The sequence below is a fragment of the Alnus glutinosa genome, chromosome 8 (genome assembly GCF_958979055.1).
Source record: "Alnus glutinosa chromosome 8, dhAlnGlut1.1, whole genome shotgun sequence".
Taxonomy (NCBI): Eukaryota; Viridiplantae; Streptophyta; class Magnoliopsida; order Fagales; family Betulaceae; genus Alnus; species Alnus glutinosa.
Genome location: NC_084893.1, coordinates 12,824,154 through 12,831,250, shown reverse-complemented (window position 1 = coordinate 12,831,250; position 7,097 = coordinate 12,824,154).

Sequence of the window (7,097 nt, the reverse complement as noted above, 5' to 3'; positions counted from 1 at the left end):
AATCAACCTATTAATATTGGGCGCTACGTTTCCCAAAGGTTCAGGATGGGAATAGTGCCTGAAACCGAAAACCCAATAATTCATATTGATTGCTATCGTCTTTCAAAGTGCTAGTGGAGTGACGTGGAGCGTACTCTGCTAGTGTAAAAATAAGCTAATCAAAATGTAATGTAGGAGGCACGTCGTTGATCGCTTCAAATAAGACGCTTACCGAGTAGAAGGCTTCAAACGAGAGGAGTGCAATGACTATATTGAACTGTTAAACTTTGCATAGAAAATTGTCATGTCAGCATTATGTTCCTTAAATAATGCATAAATCATGATGTTGTTGAATGACAGTTAGCTCACTTATGAAACTATGGGGTTATGGTTATAACCACGGTCTCATAGATGTTTGCGCAGGTTCTGAAGATTATGGAATGGATTAACTGCTAGCTTAAGAGATTTAAAGCTATGTAGTTAGGATTTATTGCTTTGCACTTGTAAATGTTTATACTATTTTGTATGTAAAATGTTTATGAATTTACTTGTATTTAGTAAGTTTCCATGTATGCTTTCGTGTCATGTGTGATACATATTTCTTTGTAATTAGTGTAAAGAATTTTTGATGTATTTCTAGAGGATTTCAATTAAAGCTCTGAATGTATTGTTAGGGAATTGTCCCTGATGTTTGTAAAGAAAAAAAAAAAGATATTCGTATTTTCCTCTGCCAGATTTATCGTCTTTGAAAGGTTAATGACACGTAATTATCCAGATATAATTACTTACGTTTTTTTTGTAAAAAGCGGGTCATTACAAAAGACCTAGAGGAGATGAAGATTAAAGAGCTGATCGGATCTCTTCAGACATATGAATACTCCTTACCTCTAGTCAAAAAGGCAAAGACAATTTCCCTCAAGGCATTTAAGACATCTAAGAAGAAATCCAGAGTCTCATCTGACGAAGACTCTAACATTGATGAAGATGCAGTGGCAATGTTAGCCAAGAACTTCGATCGATTCATGAAGAATAATAAATTCAAGAAGAAGTTCTCTGACAAACTAAAAAAGGCTCCCTACGCAGCTGAGTCAGAAGAAGCAGAGAAGAAAGATTCAAGGGATCCCCAATGTTTCAAATGTTCAGGCTTCGGGCACATCAGGACTGAATGTGCAAATCTGAAGAAACTAAAGTGGAAAGCCTTTAATGCTACTCTCAGCGATGAGTCTGAGAAGGAAGAAGAAACTTCTGAGGAAGAAAAATTCCTGGCCTTCGTGGCCTCATATGAAGAAAAGAAGGATTCTTAGTCCTACTACTATGAGAATAGTGAAGAAGAAGATATGCAGTCAGCCTATCAACTTCAATATGTAGAATTCTTAAAGCTGAGGGAGAAATACAAGCAGCGGGTACTAGAGCTAAACAGCCTCAAGACTGAGAAGACCACTATCCTAATAAAGATCAATGATCTAGAAGAAAGGCTTCTGGAAACAAAGTTGCAACTAGAGCGAGTCTCTGACGAGAAGCTAATTCATATGCTCTCCATTCAAAAATGCCCAACCGACAAGACCGGACTCGAGTACGTTTCTCCTTCTACTTCTGATACACCTTTTACCTCCTAGACTATTTTTGTGAAGCCAGTTATTCCCATGACTCCACCCTCAAGTGTGGATAAGGGAAAAACTGTTATGGAAGGGGAAGTTCCAGTCATCTCTTAGCCTCTGGCCAAGCTTCCTATCAGAAGAAAGACTCCCACATGCCATCACTGTGGCGAGCTAGGGCACATCAGACCTAAGTGCCCACATCGGCAAGTTCAGAGGAAGACAAATTGGCAGGCTCCTAAAACTCCCATGTGTCACCAATGTGGAGTTAACAGTCACGTCTGGCCTAGGAGTCCTCCACCAAAGCCGCCCAGGCATCATGGACCTCCGCCCAGAAATCTTGTTCCAAGGCATCAGCTGCAGCAGAAGCATACTTCAGCAAAAAAAGACTTCGGTCTCTAAGAAGCTGTATATGGAGAAACAGAAGACTGCAGAAAAGGAAATCTTCTATGAAGGAACATCTTCTGTCAGTTCTTTCATGCAAGATCTGGTCAGATATCTAGAGCTGCAGCTAAAGAAGGGAAGACATGACAAGGAAGAGGAAACTTACTCCCCAAGGGGGAGCGGACCTACCTAGTAGGTGAGGTCACACATGCCTAGGATTTTGGTTTCTAAATCCTAAAGCATGACAGGTAATAAATAGGGATGATAGAAAAAGCACGTCAAACGGCTGTTTTTCTGTTTTGGTATAGTCAAACCTCTCTCCCTAAGGTTAAGTTTGCTATTATCTTACATGCTTGGACTAAACTGTCCTCTTCTCTGTGTAAGCATGTTTTTTGTTTTTTCCACTTTTATTTTATTTATTTATTTATTTTTTTTAAAAAAAAAGAGGGGGGAGAAAGATGCAAATATTTATTCCTTATTTAGCTTTTCAGATATCCTATGTATTTTGACCTGATGTCTCAGTTCTTGGTGCATTAATCCTTTTACTTTTATATAACTGAGAATTCTTATTTGATATCTGCAAAGTTTCCCTTCTGCATCTATTTGATAGATAGTTACTTTTCTCATGCAATGAAAATGTGCACTATCCAAGGCTCCCTAAGATACATTTTTTTCTCCTCTGATTTTTTGCTTATGAAAAGTCTTTTGAGAGTTTTTTTTTTTGTGCTAGAATGGTCAAATTGACCAACTCGCTAGTTGAACCTAGAACCCATAAATTCTGGCATTCTTTCTAGGTTGCAGCACCAAGTGATAAAAAGCATTCAAAATTGAATAAATATGGACAAATTAAAAGATCAACTGTTTTTGTGCTATAAATCTGTTCTTAAACTTGTCCCCATAGAAACAGTCAGTGACCAAATCATTGCGAAAGTAGATGGTCACTAAAGGACGAAGTAAAAGAAAAGTGCTGCAGCTTAGGGGCAATGTATCAGATGAGGGTGGCTAGACCCTAGTATGATAAGGTTTGACTTTTAACTGATCCAACTATGAAACTTCTTTCTTTAGTAATTTCAGTTGCTTTAAATCATACCAGTGAAGATCATACCTTATTGAGAAAGTCTTCACACACACACGCATTGCATGAATTAAGTCGACTATTTAAAAAATTCTTTTGCAAGAAAATTTTTGCTAGATAAATTTCTTAACTCTTGGTTATATTTTAGCATTTGTATTATAATACTTTTGAACTGTGTTATCAGCTTTTTATACATGTGTGGTCTGGAAAAAAAAATTTCTGCTCTTTTTCCTCTATTTTTTCAGTTTTCTGTGTGAAGCGTTAGGACGATTTTTCTGGTTGTCTGGACGGCGCGGTTGTTCGTTCGAATAGTTATTCTCATAGTTCGGACGGGCGTGTTAGTGCGATCGCTTACGTGGCACTACGTCTGAACGGCACTTATGTTTCGTCCGGACTGTGAACCCTTGAGGGTTAAATCGCTTTCCCCTGCGCCGCACGACTCATTCTTTACACTTTCCTTCTTCTTCTTTTTCTTTTTCTTTTTGTCGTCTTGTGCGTTTTCTCTTTGTTTTTTCGTGTTTCTCACACGTGCACTTGTCCTTTTGCTATTTTCTCTCCACCCCATGTATGAATTTTTCCCTTTTTACTGATTTCTTGTAAGTTTTATGCTTATAATAGTTTTTTTTAGGGATTAATTATTTTTGGGTCTATGTGAGTTTCAACTGCCTTTATTGCTCTTGCTCATATTCTCTGTTGTTGGGTTGAGATATAGATTTTATATGAGTTGTGATTATGTATGTGGTTGTAATTTTTGGGATAGTCCATTTTACAACTGTCATAATGCCCAAATTTTTTTTGGACTAACAGAATTTGATAAGTGTCGAATGTTACACATTCAAGCCCCTTAACCTATATATGTTAATTCCTTAGCATTGTTATTTGTTTGATTTTGTGTTGTTTTATTGTTTTCAGGTTTTAAATAAAGATACAATTAATTCCGTTAATTTTGGGCTTAAAGCACACTTTGAGAAGACCTAGAAGATATGTTTAAGCTTAACCAATCATAATAGAATACCTATATGATGTGTTTAAGTTTAATCAAATCAAGTGAAGGATTAAATCGGAATTTCTCTACTAAGAGTCAAAATCGGATTGGATTCAAATTTGGATTCTGCATATGTCTCAGTGTTTAGATCATAACTTTTGCGTCAGATATCGGATTGCAATAAAATTAGTGGCGTTGGAAAGCTAATAAAATATTCAACAAATATGTCAGAAATAGCTTTTCTCTAATTCGAACGTTTACTATGCTAAAATCGCGTCTCAATAAAGGACCGCAATTCTGGCCGAATTTGGAATCCTTTTCCTACTTGGATTAAAGTTTCAATCTCCTACTTGGACAAGAAGACTCAAGAGACGATTTTTTTGGAATTCCAAGGGCTTCTAGGACTTGTGTGCTCCCTATAAATAGACCCCTAAGCTTCAAGAGAAGGTGTGCTTGGTGCTTGGTGCTTGAGCTTGTGCTTAGATTTAGACAGAAAATTCTTCTTGGAGGCCTAACAAGTTGAAGAGGAGAATACCATGGCAGGAGGCCATCCCAGCACTACGATGAGCGGCTAAATTTCTAATAGGGTGTTGATGTAGCCCTTTCCAAGTAACGATGGTTTAATTGTATTTTAATTTGGGATTTTCTCTATGCATGATGGTTGTATAACTGTGAGAATTGATCTTAATTTTATATTCAATCATTATGAATTTCTTATCTTGTCTTAGAAAGTCTTTTATATTGATTGAACTCAATCCTTCATATTTTCTGTGATTATGTGAATGATTGTTATACAACGGTTTTAATTGATATATGATCAAGAGGATTAGATAGACCATGTCTAGGGAAGACGGATTGTACTACACCCAAGTTTAGTGTAATTTAGGTAGACAGTCCGTGCCAACCAAAGATGGGTTATACTATTCCATTGATTGTGTGTATATCCTATTAAAGACGTAGCTAGTCCATGCCTAGGGAAGACGGGTCGTACCGCATCTTAGTGGTTAGGTGGACGGTCCGTGCCAACCGAAGATGGATTATACTTATTCTTTAGAGGTAATTTCTTAACTACTCGAGTGAGACGAGCCCTATATCATGCATAGTATGAATTTTCCTTATTAATTTACGATTGATCATTGTTATGCGGTGAGTGGTGAAATCAATTCCCTATTCTTTACCTCATCCCTACTATCTTTAAATTTATGTCTTTTTTACTTTTATGTATTTATTTTAAGAAAACAAAAACCAAATCAAACTTATTTTTAATTAAGTTATATTTAATCTCGATAAGCTTGATAATAATATCCCTGCAGTCCTTGAGGTTCGACACCCTCTCTATAGCCTTATCCTACAAGGATTCGTCCTATTGCGAGTGGTTATTTATTATTGATATATTTTGGTAAACAAAAGACCACATCAGAATTTAATGATTTCATTTTGTTGTGGAATATTGCTTTTGGTTTTTAGTTTAGGAAATATGTCTTCCGACAACTCTCCACCTCGTGTCAGGCAAAGATTTGAAGAATCAGTTGCTGACAGACATCTCTGCATGGAAAAGCGGCAAGTCCTTTCGGAGCGGAATCTTCTCCACGTTGATCTGAGGGATCCAGTCCTTCTCCCTATTGGCTAAATGCTTCTGGAGAATCAATGGGAATATCTGTACAACTATGCTTGCTCGGCTTTTCCAAGACTGGTGCGGGAATTCTATGGCCACATGATCATCATTTAGGATGATGACAAAGGACTAATCATGCAGACTATGGTCAGAGGACAGATGATTCAGATTGATCCAGAGCTTATTAGTGCTGTGATCGGGGTACCTGTTCTACCAGTCTCAAGTGTTCCTTTTCCTCCAGGTGTTGAGGCTCCTAGCATCGACTTTCTGCATGATTTCTTTGGTACGAAACCACAGAGAGAGGGGAAGTCATACTCTCAGATCAATATTGGTGCTTTTGCTCCTATGCACCGGTTCTTGGCAAAAGTAGTTGTAACCAACCTTTGGCCTCAAGCTCGTCGAAGTGAGCTTACTCTCAAGAAGGCCACCATTCTCTATGCCATTGTGATGAGGACTCCTTTCTGCTTGTGGAAGCACATTTTGCACACTATGCTCGAGGTTCGTGATGAGAAGAATGCCAATCTGTCTTTTGGGTGTTTGATCACTCAAATCTGTCTTCAGGTCATGACTAATATTTCAGACTCTAAACCCAGATCATGGATTCCAGATCCTCTTGGCATACAGATACTCAAGAAGTCCAATGCGCAGTTGCGGCATGAGGCTCAAGGTGATGTTCCTCAGCCTCCACCCATTACCCCCACAGCAGCTGCATCATCGTCACAGGCTATGCCTCCTTCCTTTAACATTGAAGCTGCGTTTACTCAGCTTTTGTCTTCTATGGGAGCTCTCCAGCGGAAAGTTCATTTTATCGGAGAGCATGTCGAGCAGTGTCAGATTGACATAAAGGAGTGCCTGCAGTATCATCACCCCAAGCCTGATGATGATGAGGATTAATAGTTTATTTTGTTATTTTGTTCTGAGAACAATTTACTTGTTTTTGAGACTTTATTTTTATTTTTTATTTTTTTAAAAAAATACTTATGGCTTTTCTCTTATACTCTGCTTACCCTTTGTCTTTTTGTGACAAAAAGGGGGAGTATTTTTTTTGTTTTTGGACCGGGAATGTATTCCCAAAGCTGTCAAGTGTTTTTTGTCCCAGAATGGAAAAGGGGGAGTTTGTTAGTATTTTATGTTAGCTACATTCTGGATGACAAAAACACTTTATGTAATGGTTGCAATTTAACAGGATGATCAGTTTCTATTCAGAGTTTTCATGTAATATGGATAGTGTTCATTTTGAGTCATGTGACTAATCACAAGTTTCTAGAAGATGTCCATGAGATTCCATGCAGTTTCCAAGTCAAAACAGCCGGTTCCTGTGCAACCGTCTGGATGGGCCTTTGAAGGCGTCCGGACGCTCCGCAGTGTCTAGAAGCTTCAGTTTTGAAGACGTCTGGACGTTAGAGAAACACCGTCCGGACGCTAGGTCAAGCTTCTTCAATTTCTACACGGAGTTGGATTTCA